Below are 16931 nucleotides of genomic sequence, written 5' to 3'. Positions count from 1 at the left end.
GATGTCTGTCATGGCACCCGGTTGCTTCCTCGCAGCCCCTGTCCAATTCCCGTTTTTCATCTGTCTTTCCTCTTTCCCCTTTGTTTCACTTGTTAGAGTTCCACTAAGGGCAAAAAAATGACACCAAAATTACTCCATACAGTCCGTGAGGCATGATCCAAGTCCTTTGAAGCCTGAACGACTTATTTAGCTCAAATCTTGGCTAAGGGCTTTGATAACGCCCAAGTCTCATGGGATCACGCTTTGCTCCATGAGAACAAGTTATTGCAAGAACGAACAAGCAAGACCTTGTTAGAACTACTTTCGCAAGTTTCGCAAGCATAACACGAATAGGTGATCTCTTCTTTTAATCGATTAGTCGACCAATGGCTAGTTCATACTTTCTGTGTTTCTTGACCACTGCACACCAGATGGTTTGTTACAGAGAACCATCTGAGAAGTCATCATTGGAAACCGTTTGACACTTGGCAGGTGACTGGATGAACCAACTGTCGGGACATCACGGGCTAACTTCAACAAATCCGATGAACGAACCAAATGCCACAGCCGCAGTCTAAGTAATTTTGACAGCATGCAAGAAAACTGGTGTAGGTACCTATAAATTCATTGAATATTCAATGAAGAAATACTGATGTTAAAGCAGCATCTACAGTAACCTCTTTGAGAGCTGTCCATAGCTGCCAGTAGGATGCTGATTGGTCTGAACCACTGTGGCAAGATGGCTTATTGAGAGATCACAATCAAGCAAATCCAGCTGCCTCTCAAGGTATGGGTGAGGATGGATGCAGTCCGTGAAGCTTGGCATTAATGTTTTGGGTGCTTCCAGGACAACTGTGCTGCTAGAAAATTCAACAACCCAGCCTACCCCCAACAGGGAAAAGAGAATAAGCTTCTCTTGCTCTTAACATCCCAGCATCCTATGTTAAGGGCGACAAAGCATCTCGTTCTCCCTCTCTCTCTTTCTTCAGTTCTAATCTCTCTCTCTTATTCCCCATTTATCCCTCTATATCCCTATGTCCCTGTGCCCAGTGAAGGGGCCTGCTGCAGGGCGATCGCTAAGCCAGAACAAACACACCACACCAGATTCCATCTCCCCAGGCCAACACTTACGCACATAATTCCTGCTAACAGCCCTCCACCCATCTCTCTCTCCCTCTCCCTCCATCCAACTCTTCATTTCCCTCTGCTTAAATTGTACTACTCTCTTGACTTTTCATCCCTGTCTGCTCTCTCCTATGACTCTTCATCCCCATTTTCTCCCTCATTCTCTCCTTCCCTCACGCCGGTACCTTCTCCATCTCATCTGTCTCCTGCAAGAACATCGTTGTTTGTCCTCCTCTGATCTCTCTAACGTCCTACTTACTTTTCCTCAAGTTCTTTCATTCACTCCACCTTTGTTCTCAATTGCCCATGTTGTTCTTCCTCACAGTTTTGTGTGCCATAACAAGAAGGTCACAAGAAGGTGCCAGCCAATGCCAAAAGTGCCAGTGTCCATCAACAACAACCAAAATGAAGCACTCCTTGCTCATTTGATGGAATTTACTCTGGGTAATAGTGTTGGCTAAATGCCTTATAATACAAGTAATGAAGCAGGTAATGAGCAAAATGTTCAAGTACTAGCAGCAGCAGCAGTAGCTGCAGCAGTAGTAGTAATAACAGTAGTGGTATTTGTAGAAGCAGCACTTGAAGGACCATGCCAGTGATTCTGACTGTTCCCATCCCATTTACTACAATTTATCCACATTTTACACTGAAAGACCCACCTTATAATAGTCTGATTCTGCAGCTAACAAACTAACAAACAACAACAAAGCAAATGTTTCCCAGCCCATTTTCCTGAGGAAACACATATTTCACTCCACCCAATTTCAAGTCATCAAAACACAATAGTAGTGCTGCTGCTATTTAGGAAAAATAATGTGAACGATTTCAATATAGTGATGGAACACTGGTGTGAGGAAAATTTGAAGTTTCATAGTAGTAGCAGCTGTAGCACTAGTAGCTTCAGGAGCAATAATAGTAGTTGTAGCTGAAGTAGCACTAATAGTAATAGCAGTAGTAGCAGTAATAGTAGGAATGGCAGTAATAGCAGTAATAGTAGTAGTAGTAGTAGTAGTAATAGTAATAGCAGTATTAGTGGAAGTGGTAGTAGTGGCAGCAGCAGCAGTGGTAACAGTAATAGAAGTAGTATACTGATGTTATGTCATATTAACATAATAACACAACAGGCTGGACTTACCTGCTCCAAACATTCCATCTCATACAACCCAAACCTCTCTGTCACTCTCAGTCAAATCCTGTCTCTCCTTCCTCTCCACTGCCCTCTCCTCCCCTCTCAGCTCTTGTTCACTCTCTAGTCCCTCCAGGTGGGCCCAGCTGGCAAAGCTCAGGAACCTGACCTCCACAACCCTTTTCCCGCCCTCCTTCCATCTCTCCACCCCTCCTCCAGCCCAACTTTTTGAAAACGTTCTAGCCTTTGTGTTTTCTCTGCTCTCCTTGCTCCATCTCCTTCCACCACCTCCACTCTATCTGTTGTGCTGCTGCAGTGGCCCGAACTCCTCCAATGCTTTCCATGCTCTGTGATCCATCAAAGACAGAAGGAGCATAGCTAATGGATAATGCAAAACCCTCCCCCTCAACGCATGGCTTCAGAGCTATGGGCTCTAAAAGGGATAACTAGGGGATGAGGTAGCAGCCTTGGTATGTTATTAGTGTGAGAAAAGAGTATGTGCATGTGTGTGTGCATCTCTGCACATTAGTGTGCACTGAAGTACCAAGGCTGGTTTCTGGCCCACTTGACACCAAAAGGAGTGCTGAGTGAGTTGGCCATTAAGGAAATGGCATCAATACATGTAGAAGTAGAAGTTTTTGAGCAGCAGTGCAGCAAGAATTCACTGCTGCATCAAGTAGAAATGAGACCTCTATGGTCACTACATCTGTGAGCACACTAAACAGTGAAAAACAATTCACTTCTTGGTTGGTTACATGTGAGCACAGCAGTCACATAACATTTGTCCATGACCTCTTTGTTTGATGATTAGCCTCGAGCCTAATAGCCCCCCGCCATTCCTTGAGCTCCCACAGGAGAGCCAATCAGCGTGCACTGATGAAATCTGCATCCAATCAGCAGTGAAAGCTAATGCTAACCATGACCTCGTGCATTCACCATCACCATCATCAAAGAGAGAAAAAGGGGAACTCTGGGAGGACTTGAGCTGTACAAAGAGCAGTGATGCCTTTTAATCATAACAGCCATACAGCAAACTTTACTCTGACAACAATAGTAATGTAACAGGTATTAGATGCAACCACGTATCCTTGGGATTACTTACATTCCTGTAATGGTACAGAACACCATCAATGGTATGGTGCTAACATATGTGCAATGAATTTACAAAGTAGCATAGATATGCAAGATTTAAATAAATAAATAAAAAAAAAAAGCAGGAGAAAGCCATAAATATTTACTAGCACCCTGGGAATACCTTTTTGACCAGTCAGATTGCATGACTGAGATGGCACATTGTATAATAACAGTGCGCCTTCTCAAACAGAGGCTCTGGTTAATGTACCAAACTAACTAGCTGCACATTCCAAACACCACGAAAGAGGCCTTGTGTAGATATGCCAACTCCCTATATTACCCCCACAGGTAATTTTGTTCACACTTGTCATGCGCAGGCTGACTTAAGTGTAAGCAACACTGTATGACTTTATGCTTTTCATCTGTTTTCTGTCATAGATCAAATACCAAATGGATGGTAGGTGAAAGGAATGTATAGTAAAAGCTGGAAAAAGATGGGAAGAAGTGGAGGGAAGTTTTTTTTTTTTTTTTTTCCAAAGTCATTTGCTCAATCAGGCTGAAATGTGTTGTGAAGTCACGGATATTTTAAGCGAGATGAAGTGTGTTGGTAATCACATGCTCCTGTTTTTTTTTTTTTCTTTCTTTTTTTAGCACAAATTTCATATGCATTTGCCTGTTAACTAAAGCCTTTAGGGAAATGTGTTGGAAAAAGTTGTGACTACTAGCGGTCATGTCCTTCAAACTCTGCTTTAATTGAACAAAAATGAATTGGTACATATGGATCCAGACTACACCACCTTTTAGTGCACTGCACGCATCCTCTGAAACCAGAACAAAAGCCATCCAGGGAGCTGTGAATAATTGTGAACAGTGACATAATGTTTTGAATAACCTTTCAAATTAAACATAAGCTCCTATGGATGTCTGGCAGACATAAATGCAGAGGATCTGTCTTAAGGCATCTTTCAGGAGTCATTTTATGGTAGTTTTGACTGTAATCTGGCTTAGCCGTATAACTATCCTTCAAATGCACCCCACATGTCTAATGCCTCTTAATCATGACAAGGTGGGCTGGCTCGCACTTCATGAGAAAACCAGAGAGCACCCAGCCTAACGACGGGGACTTCAAGGCCAACAGCTAAGCAGTAATAACTCCTAGGGGTGAATTACGTAGATCCTCTGGACTTAGGAGTCCCCGATCTTATTCTTGTGGTCCATTTTTGTTTGTGAAGCCCGCTAACAAAGCACTTATCTGTGTTTTTTTTTTTTTCTTTTTTTGACTGATTGGCCTATATTTCTCTCTCTCTCTCTCCCTCTTTGTCTCTTGTTCCCACACTTTCTTTTGACCCCAATAGGAAAGAAAGGGGTTTCTGTCTCTCTGAGTTTCGTTCTGAAGGAGGGAGGCTGAAGATATCGGAGGAGAGGTCACATGGGTCCCTGTGGTGGAGCTTTAATGACTGAGTGGGTTGCAATTCCCTGTTATGGAGCTAGGGTCAACAGTTACAGCTACCCCAACAACACACACACACGCACACATATTGGTATTGCTATCTTTGTGGGGACATGGTATTGACTTACATTCATTCTATATAGCCTTTCCCTAATCTTAACCAAAACCAGCTTATGCTTACCCCTAATCATAACCCTAACCTTAACCTAACCCTATTCCTAACAATAACCATATCCTTAACCAAAAAGCCCAAATCAGACTTTTTCCTTTGTCAGGACCACCCAAAAAGCCTCACAGCAACAGGTTGTTTCTAGCCATAAGCCCACATATACACACGTGGAGAGGAGGTATGCAGATGAAAACATACATTTACACAAACAGGAATGGAAAAGTCACAGTAATGCAAATATAAACACAGGGTTTTTGAGGACACACACATGTGAAGATGTACTTAAACACACACACACACACACACACACACACACACTGACACAGCAGTCCTCCCATACACCCATCACTCCCTCCTTCCAAGCCAAACAAGGGCTGAAAGAAGCAAAGCCGGACAAAAATAAACAGGGGTAAACAAACAGAGCAGGAAGACCTCGGCCGGGATGAGATTGGAAGGGATCAACAATGGAAAAATCTCCTGCGAACTAACCAGTGCGGGGCATTATTATAGATCTTCAGTCCTTCCCTCCCCCTCCGCCCTCTGCGGTCGAGCTTCCCTCAGTCGTGTATCTCTCACTCACTGCTGGAGATTATGACACATTCACAATAACTGGGCATATTCATTACCAAAAGCACAATGTAAACTGTCCCCTCCTCTTTCTATATTTGTAACGCCACTTCTTCTAAGCGGTTTTTACATAGGCATAAAAATGCATTTGTTTTTCTTCAGACCGGCATTGTGCATTGTCAGCCGGATTCTTTACGGCACATCTCCCTCTGCAGTACACAAACAACGCACGGCCCTGTTGTCTTTATTCTCTTCCTGTTCATAGTCCTTCTCATGCCACAGAGGCCGAAGGATCTGAATTTAGACCTGTGGGATACAGACAGACTGCTGGAGAGACAGAAGGAGAAAAGACAAGGTTGAGACAAGGCGATTGTTTTTCTGTTTTGAGGACGGGAATAGGCCCTTTGGAGTTGGCATACATCTGGTGGGCACCACATTAGAGGAAAGAAGAAGTATCTTTCACTACACTGGTTTAACAGCACATCGTACAACGTCACCACTAGGTTTAGTGAAGAGAATCTCACCACTCTGCTGCTCGCCTTCAGCACAGTCCAACAGGGCGATCATTTTCAGCCTTATAGATGTATTTTTGGAAAATTGGAAACTCACAGTAAAGTCAAATATGTCCCAAAACTGTCCATTCAGAAACCACACCACACTGTTTGGCTAAGATTTAAATGTATGACCTGAGACAACACGGTGTCCATGGTGTCCACTCACAACAAGAGAATACCAAAGACAGGAGCATCCAAGTTGACACCGTGAATACAATGTTGGCAGAAAATCCGAGATCCTAGTGTAAGTGAATGCAGCATTTGCTGGCTTAGCATCAGAGTGGGATACCTGGCTATTTGTTATCATAAATGTAAAATGAAACTTGTTGGTTTGCAATCATTTCTCAGATGGATCATTTCTAGACGCATTTGACTGTGCTGTGAGTTTCCCTTTTTCAAACACAACATTTGAAAGGGATTTTGAACCAATAGTTTTGGAGCAACATTCCTAATTTATCTGTTGACATAAACATCCTGTGGCCACAGTCTACTTCTCCACATTGTCCATCAGCTTCACCACAGCTAATACTCTTCTTCCTGGATTTTTCATAGAGCACCCATAACTCAAAGTCAACCCACACGGTTCAGGTGGATATGACTGAAATAGATGAACCCTGCACTAAGTCTCGATATTTAAAACTTTTGGAGCTAAAGATATCTCAATTGTCTCTTCCTGTTGTGCTCATGGCAGACAGACTAGTCCCACTGGCCAATTAGCAAGACTTATCCCCCTACAGATACACACACACACACACACACACACACAGTGGGCTGGCAGAAACCCAGCCTGGCTAAGTTAGCTGTCACGCTTATGGTTTTAACTCTCATCAACATCGCACTGACTCACTCAATCGTTCACTATCTGGCTCAGCCCACGCTAACAACACAGACACACATGCACACACACACATACACACACACATACACACACACCTTGAACTCAAAACAAGCCAGCCTATCTCGGCAATTACAAGAGCCTTCTGTGATAAAATGGTGACTCCTCAACAATTAGGAGAAACAGTCATACTCCAAATGTTAAAACGATACAGTCGGATCCTGTTATCCTGAGTGACTCACACCGATTACATGAGTATTTGGTGAACTGCTCTGCCTGCAGGAGAGAAACCATATGCCCGGCTTTCTACTACAAGGCCACAAAGCGCTAAACAACAAGTTACTCACTACTGATGTCACTCAGGTTTTCTCTGATAAGCCTTTTTTCCCACCACTTATTGCATCGATTTTATTTACACTGTTGAAATAAATCAGTTGGAGGCATTTTATGAATTCCTCATATATACACTGAGATGTTTTCTTTTAGCCTTTACTGTGGAGGTTAACACAGCCTTGACACCAAAATCCCCTAAACTCAGCAAATCACAGCTCAATCTTGCTGGGGTAGTCAGTGACACGTTCCCATACAGAGATGATGACATCACCGGGGCAACGAGGAGGTGATTTAACCCCGGGGTTTTCATCTGACAGGAAGTCAGTTGGGGCAGGGGTGATGTTGGGTTAGCTGTGATGTGCGAGCTGCATGTTAGGAAAACATGGGGGACGATGGGGCTGCGGTGCCCTTCTTCCATCGCTCGAGAGTTCCATCTCCTCATTCTCCACTTCCTCTCCTCCGTCTCTGCTGCATGTGCTTTATCTCAGGGTCAGTTTTGTCAGAAGTGTACACGTTAAAGGGAAATCTGACCTTCGACAGGACTGGGTTAAAATCAGCAAAGAACAGTATATGGAAAAGTAACATGTATGTCTATGGATGTCTGCCAGCATGCATATACAGTGGTGGAAAAAAGTTTTAGGACACCCCATGCATTTGTGAAATATTGCATTAAGAATCACTCATAGTTCTTCAAGTGCAATTTCTTTTAGTACAGTCACAGCCAAAATAATAAACAAATCCTAAAAAAGCCATTAAAAACTTAAAATTGATTGGTTCCATAAAAATACATAAGAAATTTTGAGTATTGGGTCTTTTTGGTACCAGTGATGAAGGTCGTTCTTTTTATTAAAAGACACAATTTTTGTTGCCAAGCTTCGTGTCTGTATAAAGCCAGCACATTTGAAAGTTCTTCAGACACAAAAATGGCTAAAACAAGGAACCTAACGCAGGAAACACGCCTGAAGATAAAGATTAAACTGTCAATAATTTAGTTTTGTTAGTTTTTCTTGTAAACAATAAACAAAAAAATAGAATTTGTATTTGTTTGTATCTGTCTAATGCAGCCACACCTTTTGAAACACAAAAAAGATTTTTCCACAAATATTTCATGATAATCATTTGAGATTGTGAGATTGTGTAAAATTTTAAGGGTGTCTGAAAACTTTTTTCCACCATTGTATATCTATGTACACTAGGGTGCATCAAATTAACATGGTGAAATTTTAATTCCAAAATATCAATTTGGCTGGTATTGCATTTTGTTCCTATTCATGTACAAATAACTTTTGCAAAGTTTTGTGGAAATCCATTGAGGTTTAGGGGTACCAGCTAACACGTGAACTTCTGTGAAATGTCAAAAAATGTGCATTTTTTAGTCTATTTGCCAAATGGTTGACCCAGAAAGGTTAAATAAGGTGAACTTTTATACAGAAACATGTTCTATAGGGTAACTCAAGCAAAATTAGTTTGTTTGCCCTTTGGATAACTTTGGGAATTTCTTAGAATTCACCTTTCAAGATTCTTCATTTACGAGAGCTTATAGACAAATGAATGGAAGGCAATAGGACAACTTCTCGTGGCCTGTGGACCTGCCTTGTGGGTTGGATCCACAACAACATTTTAGGGTTTCTAGGTTGGCCAATGCTTCACACCTGCATCAAGTTTGTTCAAAATCTGTTTTATAGGTTGTGTAATTCTGGTCCAAACAATGACTGGAGATCAAGGACCGACATGTCAGATCCGAGCCAAAATTTTATGGGTGCTAAGTTGGATGATGCTTCACCTTTTTCTTTATGTTTGTGCAGCAGAGATGGACGTCAGACACAAATATAAAGTTTAACTGACTTTACTGTTACACACAAGGGGCAATAGTGAGACACTTAAAAGAACAAACCCTAGTGGAAACTCACACAACCTAATGATAAGAACTGACAAAACGTAAATGCTCAGTCTGTGCCAGAGTCTGCCCCACTGAGCAACATCACCAGGGAGAGAGAGTGAATGGAAATGGAACCTTGAACCTAGCTGGAGCATCCCACCCGAAATGTCTCCAGCTAGTCTGGCTGGGACCAGTTGGTTAGGGTTGCCAACCGTCCCTTGAAATACGGAATCGTCCCATATTTGGCAACCAAAACACACGTCCCCTATTGAACCAATAAGTGACGTACTTTGTCCCTTATTTTTGAGAGTCTGCCCCCTCTTCCGCTGTTTGACCAATGAGCGGAGCTCATTCACACACGTCAGTGAGTGTGCACTCCGTTCATTGGTGAATGCGCTGTCACTCAGTGTTGCTAAGCTACAAAGTGCCTGCCCATAGCAACAGCAGCAGGTACCCGGGAGCCAGGAGACAAAGGCGCACCAGTCTGCGCCGGGCTGAGCGCAGCGCGAGGCTGGTGCCAGCGCCCAAATTGAAAATATTTTAACTTGGGCGCAGCACTCAGTGACAACACCTCGGTGCATCCAATAGGAGGGAATAATAATTAATAGCGTGCGGCCCAAACCGCGTGCTGTGTGAAAGCCCCTTAAACAAATAATGAATAATTGCAGTGTTACAGTCAGTGCATTATCACTGTTAACATTTTGTGATTGAAGCCTGTTTATTTTGTAATTTTCCAAAGAAGTGTGATATGGCCTCATTTCAGTATTAACCTCTGAGCAAACTAGGACTAACTTTTTTTTTTTTTTTCTGCGTGAAAGTTGGCAACCCTACAGTTGGTGAGGACAGCATCTTAGCTGGATCCTGGGGTTTGCTGTGTTGTACAGTGCCTGAGAATGAAAAGGATACAAGGACAAGGATAGGGTTTACAATCATGTCTTAGCATACCTAATATCACTCAATTATGATGTACCATGCATGCATAAGCCTCAAATCTAAACTCTACATCGTCTAACTTCATCATTACAATGAGAACTTACAGTAACATCACTACCAGAGTGACTAGCTGCACCTTCTTTAAAATGTTAATTGAACAGCTACAATGCTACACTCAATAAAGATGAGACATCAATACTCTGAATAGGATATTGCCTACTCTAAAATACTGTTGATGATAAGCTTAATAGCTTAGCTAACATAGCTAGCTAACTGTGGCTAGAAAGTTAACCTTAGATGTAATGAGCACCAAATACCTCTAAATATGACTACATTTCACTCAGAGTATTTCAATATACAAAGAAACAACTGCAGATATGGTAATTACATGTAATAAGTGTATACATACCCAACACAAAAATATAAATATCTCCTCAGTTTTCTTGAGGTGCAGTCTTTTTTTACATCAGAGCTCTATGGTGACCGGTTAGCACTGTTGCCCCTTTATCCACAGAAACACATGTGAGCTGGCACCCCTAAACCTTCATGTATTGGAAAAATATTTTGCATGTGTTGTTAAAACATATATTGGAACACTTTTAGCACCCAGCCATATCAAAATTCAAAAATTTTATTTTTTGATGCACCCTAATGTACACACACTGTATGTAATATATACAGTACGTCAATCTCCTCCAGCAGCACATGTGGCCATATATTAAATTTCTCTACCCTCCTTCCCTTTTTCATCTAGCATGCGCTTTCTTTCAAAAAACGACAGCAGGGCCGGGGCTACCGCCAACCACGTCTGTCCTGATGACAGGGTGAAGGTTAGGAAAACAGCAGGCAGGGTACAGGTTATGTTGCTCTTCCTCCCATCCCTCCATCCTCCCACGCTTCCTCTCCATCTATCTCTACCGTTCTGGACATCCTCTTCTTGTAGCTAGGAGTGGGCAGTGCAAGCAGCAAACAGCTTAACGTCACCGAAAATATATTTTGACATGACCAGCAGATAAGAGGACTGAGAGGAGACAGAGTCAAGCGGGGCTCTTGATATGCACAGAAGGAGACAAGAGATTCAGATCTCAGTTGTGGTAAGCAGGAACTGTAATTACTGTACTACACAGCGCTACGTCTCCATCACGCACCGCAAAAGATCAGTTCGCCTGGCCAGCTCTCTGTAAGCCACCTCATCAGTCAGGCAAACATTTATCCAGTTATAAACTGGACAGCTTTGGACCAACTCAGTCAATCGACTCATTAGTCACAGCTCAGAAATTCCCATTTTAATCAGTTATTCACTCCCATAGTCACTGCTATAATCTTTTAACAAGTGGGATGAGATAATCCCGCTTGTTTCCAATGCTAACCAACTTCACATTTCATTTTCTTGATATTAATGGGCTGACCTGCCTTATTCTGCCTTGTTGAACTGAATCTATACTTGTTCCCAGAAAAGGCCGAGAAACAATCTGTATACAAGTTGCAGACAGACATGACTTCATAAGCTGAACAGTTCATCTCCATTTATTGCGAGTGAGAAATGAATAAACTGTGTGTTCAGCATGATTAGTCTCGCATAGCCAGACTGAGCTAGTTAGTGCTGTGCCAGAGCTAAAGAAAGCTCTTTCTTACCCCACGATCATTCATAGGGGGAAAAAACACTCCGGTCAGACTGGCCTGTTTGTATTTCTCTAAACCAATCACAATTGTCTTGAACCAGAGCCAGGACTGTGATGCAAAGTTGAAAAATATTTACAGCATATATGTAAATGAGCCTGATGGTAACACCATGAGAATCAGACACATTTAGGTAAAAAATTGAAGATGGCTGGTGTTAGTGGAGGTAGCTTAATGCCAGTGGAAAAAGTGAAAATTCACTTGAAATAAGTGAAAATTAGCTAGAAACAAGAAACAAATTTTGCCAGTGAAACAAGCAAATTTTCATTTGTTTCAAGCAAATTTTCACTTGAAACAAGAGACAATTGTCTAAAAACTAGTTACTTCTGAGGTGATCATGTCTTATTTTAAGTGTAATGAGATATTTTGACTAGTAATAAGACATTTTTGACTTGAAATAAGACAAACAATCTTGGTAAGATTTTGAGTTTTTGCAGTGTACAGGTTATATGTGGGAAAAATTAAAATACAAAAATGCACAAATACGTTTCCCCATTAACAAGGCTGAACAAGCGGAGGATATGATCAGAGACTTGGCCCCAGAACAGAAAAACACCAACAAGCAGCGAGTCATTCAGCCAGTCAGTCAGTCAGTCTGCTCAACCTCTCATCCATCACTCTCCTAATCATCTGCTAAGTGTTACAATGTTTCATATCAGTCTGCTCCCCATAGTGACGTCTGCCAGGCAGACAGCTGACCAGACAATCAGACAGTCCGTATGATTAGATATCAATTGTTTTTTTTTTTTTTTTATCCTAGTCAGCCTAGCCGACAGTCATTCAGGCGGTCAGCCAGATAGTGGGGGATTTGATATCACTGGAGGCATTCCTCTTTGGCTCGGTGTGTCTGTGAGCAGATAGGCAGTAAGTCAGTCAGTCAAACAGTAAGTCTTGGGGTTTCCTCCCAGACCAGCGGAAATGCCTCTCCTTGCCTAATTAGACAGGCAGGCCCGTCATCTCATCATGGGCTACACTCACTGATGTTTAATCCTTCCTCCTCCCACTGTTCCCCCTCTCTTTCTCTCTCTCTCTTTTTCTCTCTCTCTCTCTCCCTCGCTGTCTTTCTCTATCCATGTTTCCATCTAGTTGCCCCCTGGCCCCCAGTCACCCCCAGTCCCTGTGGACTAAATTTTCCACTTCAGATCAAAGATAAGAAGGGACTGTACTTTGAGAGAAGAACATGCTGGAATAAAACAAATTCTGACCCCCCCTCTCTCTCTCTCTCTCTCTCTCTCTCTCTCTCTCTCTCTCTCTCTCTCTCTCTCTCTCTCTCTCTCTCTCTCTCTCTTTCCCTCCATCTCTCTTTCTCTCTCTGTCAGTTAAAGCAGAGATGAGCCAGCTGGAGGCTGTTGACCTTGTGGGCAAAGGGAAGAGGGGGAAGGCGGGGGGGACAGAGAGAGACAAAAAAAAATACAGCCTACAGTGGCGTGAACTGCACAGAGAGCGGGCAGGCAGGAAAGACCAGGCGAGAAGGTGAAGGAAACCTAGCCAACAAGACTATCGCCACTATTCTTTCTGTCTGGGAAGGAAGGAAATGTTTGGCGGGGAGGAGGGGGGGTTTCCACAGTTCTGGAGAAGACCTATTGATGGCGTGGTAACGAGATGATTTGTCACCGAGCTTACGGCAACATCAGCGGGGGCGGGGACGTAAATAGAAACCTGCTGAGAACAGGATGGCTCACAGATGACAAGACGGCAGACCTCCAGATGTGTGTGAGCAGAGACACATGGACACACGAGCACACACACGCACACGCGCACACATAAACAAATGCACATTTAATATGCTCATAGAGGGGGCTAGAGATGGTATGGCTCATTGAGGAACACAAGGCGATGGTTAATAACTGCCAAATATGAAATAAGGGCATGTGAGCAAACCTCTTGAACTAATAACACTAGTTACTAGATGTTGTTACTGGTAGTAACAACATCTGTGCAGCACATCTCAACTTTCTTTCTGTATCTTTCTCTTTAGAGAGCGTTGTCCTAAAAGCAGAGACATGTATGTGTAATATGTCTTTACACTGTGGCCACTAATCAACCACCAAGCCTAGTAGAATAACATTAGACCTACACTATTCTCCATGATGTCAGCTCACAGGGATCATACACTTGTTGATTGAGTCCTTTCAGCATTCAGGTATATTGAACATAAGGGGTTAGTTTCTGAGCGATTTCCAGAACAGAATGCTCACTATTCCAATTGCTGAAAAACCCAATTCTTCATCGATGTCTTGGTGTCTCAATGTGGTATTTTGGGGGGATTTTTGACAGTTTTCATCGCCTTGAGCGGTCAAAAATGATTCAATTTTGCACCAAATCAGTGTAACAGATGGTATCAACATAAAAATTGCTGCAACAACTTAGGAGACATAAATATCCACGGGAATGGCTATCATATCCTTGCATCATAATGATTTAACACTTGTACGCTATAAATAAGTGAATCAAGCACCTAAAAATTTTTATTCCAGATTTATGACCATAATAATCTGACACATGGTGCTGAGTTGCACCTAAAACCAATCTTGTAAGCTTGAAAGTTAGCTTATTGAGTAGTTTATCTTTGTCACTTGTGAGACGATTCTATAATAAGCTGGATACTCGAGTAAATGATGTGCCAGTGGCTCAAGTGCCTCATCAGCTTGCGTAAAACTCTTGCAACAAGCCGTAAGTCACACAAAGGGGCAGGGCTTCCTCTCTAAGCCACCGCACTCAGAGCCGGATGTGAACCTTGTAAGAACGAAACTTTTCGAGCATCTTTGAAGGTCCTTCATTTGTTCGGGATCGTCACTGGAGTCTAACACGTAATCCCCATCTGTACACAAAACATTATGTGAGCAAATCCATAAAAGGAAAAAGCTGTCCACTCCGCACATGAATTTAGAGGTGCTGCCCACTGCAAGTTTATATACAAATAACAAATAGACCATAAAACTGTGGGGAGAGTGAGGGCAGTAAAGCAGTAAAGAGAGCAGTAAAGCAGTAAACAGTTTTGTGGGTTATTTTTTCCTAAACAAATTCATGTTGGTCACCCTGAAAACTTTTTCAGGGTGACCTTTTAATTTTTAATTTCCTGTCTGATAAGCAATGATATATACTTAAGATTTAAATTGGACTGGGAAGATGTCACAAATTGACGTTTTCCTTGAGTTTTGCCTGAAAATCTTTAGTTAGCGAGGAAGATGCATTTTTAATTTGGATTATTTGCGAGGGATGCCACCCATCCTTCAATCCGCTCCTGCTCATGAGGTCAGATAACAGCTGAGATGGTCACTGCAGCCAGACTAACACACCCTACCTTATCTGACCTCTCCCTTCCTGGGCAGGACAGATGGATATCTCTGCCTAACTACCGGTCAACAACCACACATCAGACACTTAGAGTATCAAACCACAACTTGGACCACTGTGGATTCAACTCCTCAGGCATTTATGGATAAAACCGGGCTAAAATCACTACAGTCATTAATCTAAACTATTTTACAATTGGAGTCTTTGCAATGTTTCAAGATTTCACTTGAACAGGATACACCGATTTGAAATGTGACACTTTGCTCTCATTTACATTATAATCCCCAGGGACAAGTATTGAGCTTATTACCTATTTTCAAGCCTTACATAATCAACATTTTAGGTGATGCAATTAGATGCAATTTGACATTTTGAGCAATTAAACGAATCAACTTTTCCTGACTTCAAAATTCTTCTGTAGTGCTTCAGAATGATATTCTTAGTGTTTTAACAAACAATTTTTTTCGATCATTGCTGTTTGGTTTACAACTGATTACCTATGATTTAAGATAATGTGATCTCATCTGAATGAGAGCACATCACATCACATCGTAATGTGATGTGACAATGCATTTTGACCTGAGCCTGAGCTCTGCACTCAGACCTGTATGTGTTCCCAGACTGGAAGCCTATGGGCAAGGGTTTTACGGGTCAAAATTAATACAATAAAATAAGATTTAAAACAAATCACTTCTCTTGTTCCAGCACATATGAGAGAAAGAATAATCCGGAGCCCAAAAAAAACCATAAGAGTTAAATCCTCCATTCCAGAGTATTGGACAACCCGTACGACAAGCTGTACTGAAAAACCTGATATCGTGATTTCATTTTTTTTTTATTACTATAATTTTTATTATTGATGTGCTTGTGCATTCAAAGCCATCCCTTCATCTCTGAACTCATCCTAAAGGTTGTCCTCTCCTCAGATGAAAGGCCAGAGGGCAGAGGGGTGGTGGAGGAATGAGGCTCTTCTCTGCCACATGCCTTCGCCCATGACGCTTGGCACTCGCTCCTTCGCCCGTTGCCTGCCAACTCTCCCTGCCTTCCCTTCACCCCCCTGGCCACGGCTGGCATTCTCCCCCACCCCGCCCCGCCCCGGCCCTGCGTCCCTGCATCCCTCCGTCTATTCATTACACCGTCCATCAATGACCCTTTCACAGAGGCAGCAGTGTGGGGCGAGGCTCTCGGCTCGCTGCTGGAGGAATGCAACAGAGCGGCCTTCACATTAGCAGAGACCTCAGGACTTGTGCTCTCGCAGCGTCAGTCATGAGTCTTTTCCCTGACATAACAACCCACTAAATCATAAGGGGAATGCTTCTCAAAGGAGAATGTTTACGTATTACCCCTCTGGTCTAGTGAAGTCACAAGAACAAACCTCTCCAACTCTGTCTCGGTCTCATGAATCCAGATCAGTGGGTTAGAGAGCTACCTTCAGTCTTCAGTATGGCTTTTGGTGTCATGATGGTGGCCCACTTGTTACACAGATTTGCGAATGAATTAGATTTTCTGTTGCATTAAACCCTTTGACAGGACTGTAATAGACTGCACCTGTATTCCCATCATTGCAGCCACAGGGAAACTGTGAGCAGAAAATGTTTTTTGCATTGCTCATATTTATTGATCATAATAGTTTGCTCTGCTTGAGAGAACACAGATGTTAATAATCCGCTTTTTTTTTTCAATTTTATGTTGAACTTAATGTGGTGAAATTGTTAGCAGCACATGTTTACATAACACCACAACTGTTTGTAGTTTATTGCTGAAGTTCATGTTGACATTGCTTCAGGACTAAAGATCAGAAAGCAAAGGTTTGTAATTTCTGCAGTCAGGTATGATGTGAATCTGAAAGACGGTTAATCTCTTCAACCTGCTTGTCCCATCAATGAGTTCATCTTTACAAATGCATGCGTGGCTGGTATTTTTCTCAAAC

General features: G+C 42.4%; 1 protein-coding gene across 5 annotated transcripts in view; it reads right to left on the bottom strand.

The window, feature by feature from the left end:
* tns2a (tensin 2a) overlaps window positions 1-16931 on the bottom strand; it is a 58341-nt gene that overhangs the window by 21842 nt on the left and 19568 nt on the right. The window lies entirely within an intron of this gene.

This window comes from Myripristis murdjan, chromosome 7, assembly GCF_902150065.1.
Source record: "Myripristis murdjan chromosome 7, fMyrMur1.1, whole genome shotgun sequence".
NCBI classification, from domain to species: Eukaryota; Metazoa; Chordata; class Actinopteri; order Holocentriformes; family Holocentridae; genus Myripristis; species Myripristis murdjan.
Note: the sequence above shows the minus strand (reverse complement) of the source record. Positions and strands in the feature narration are given on the sequence as shown.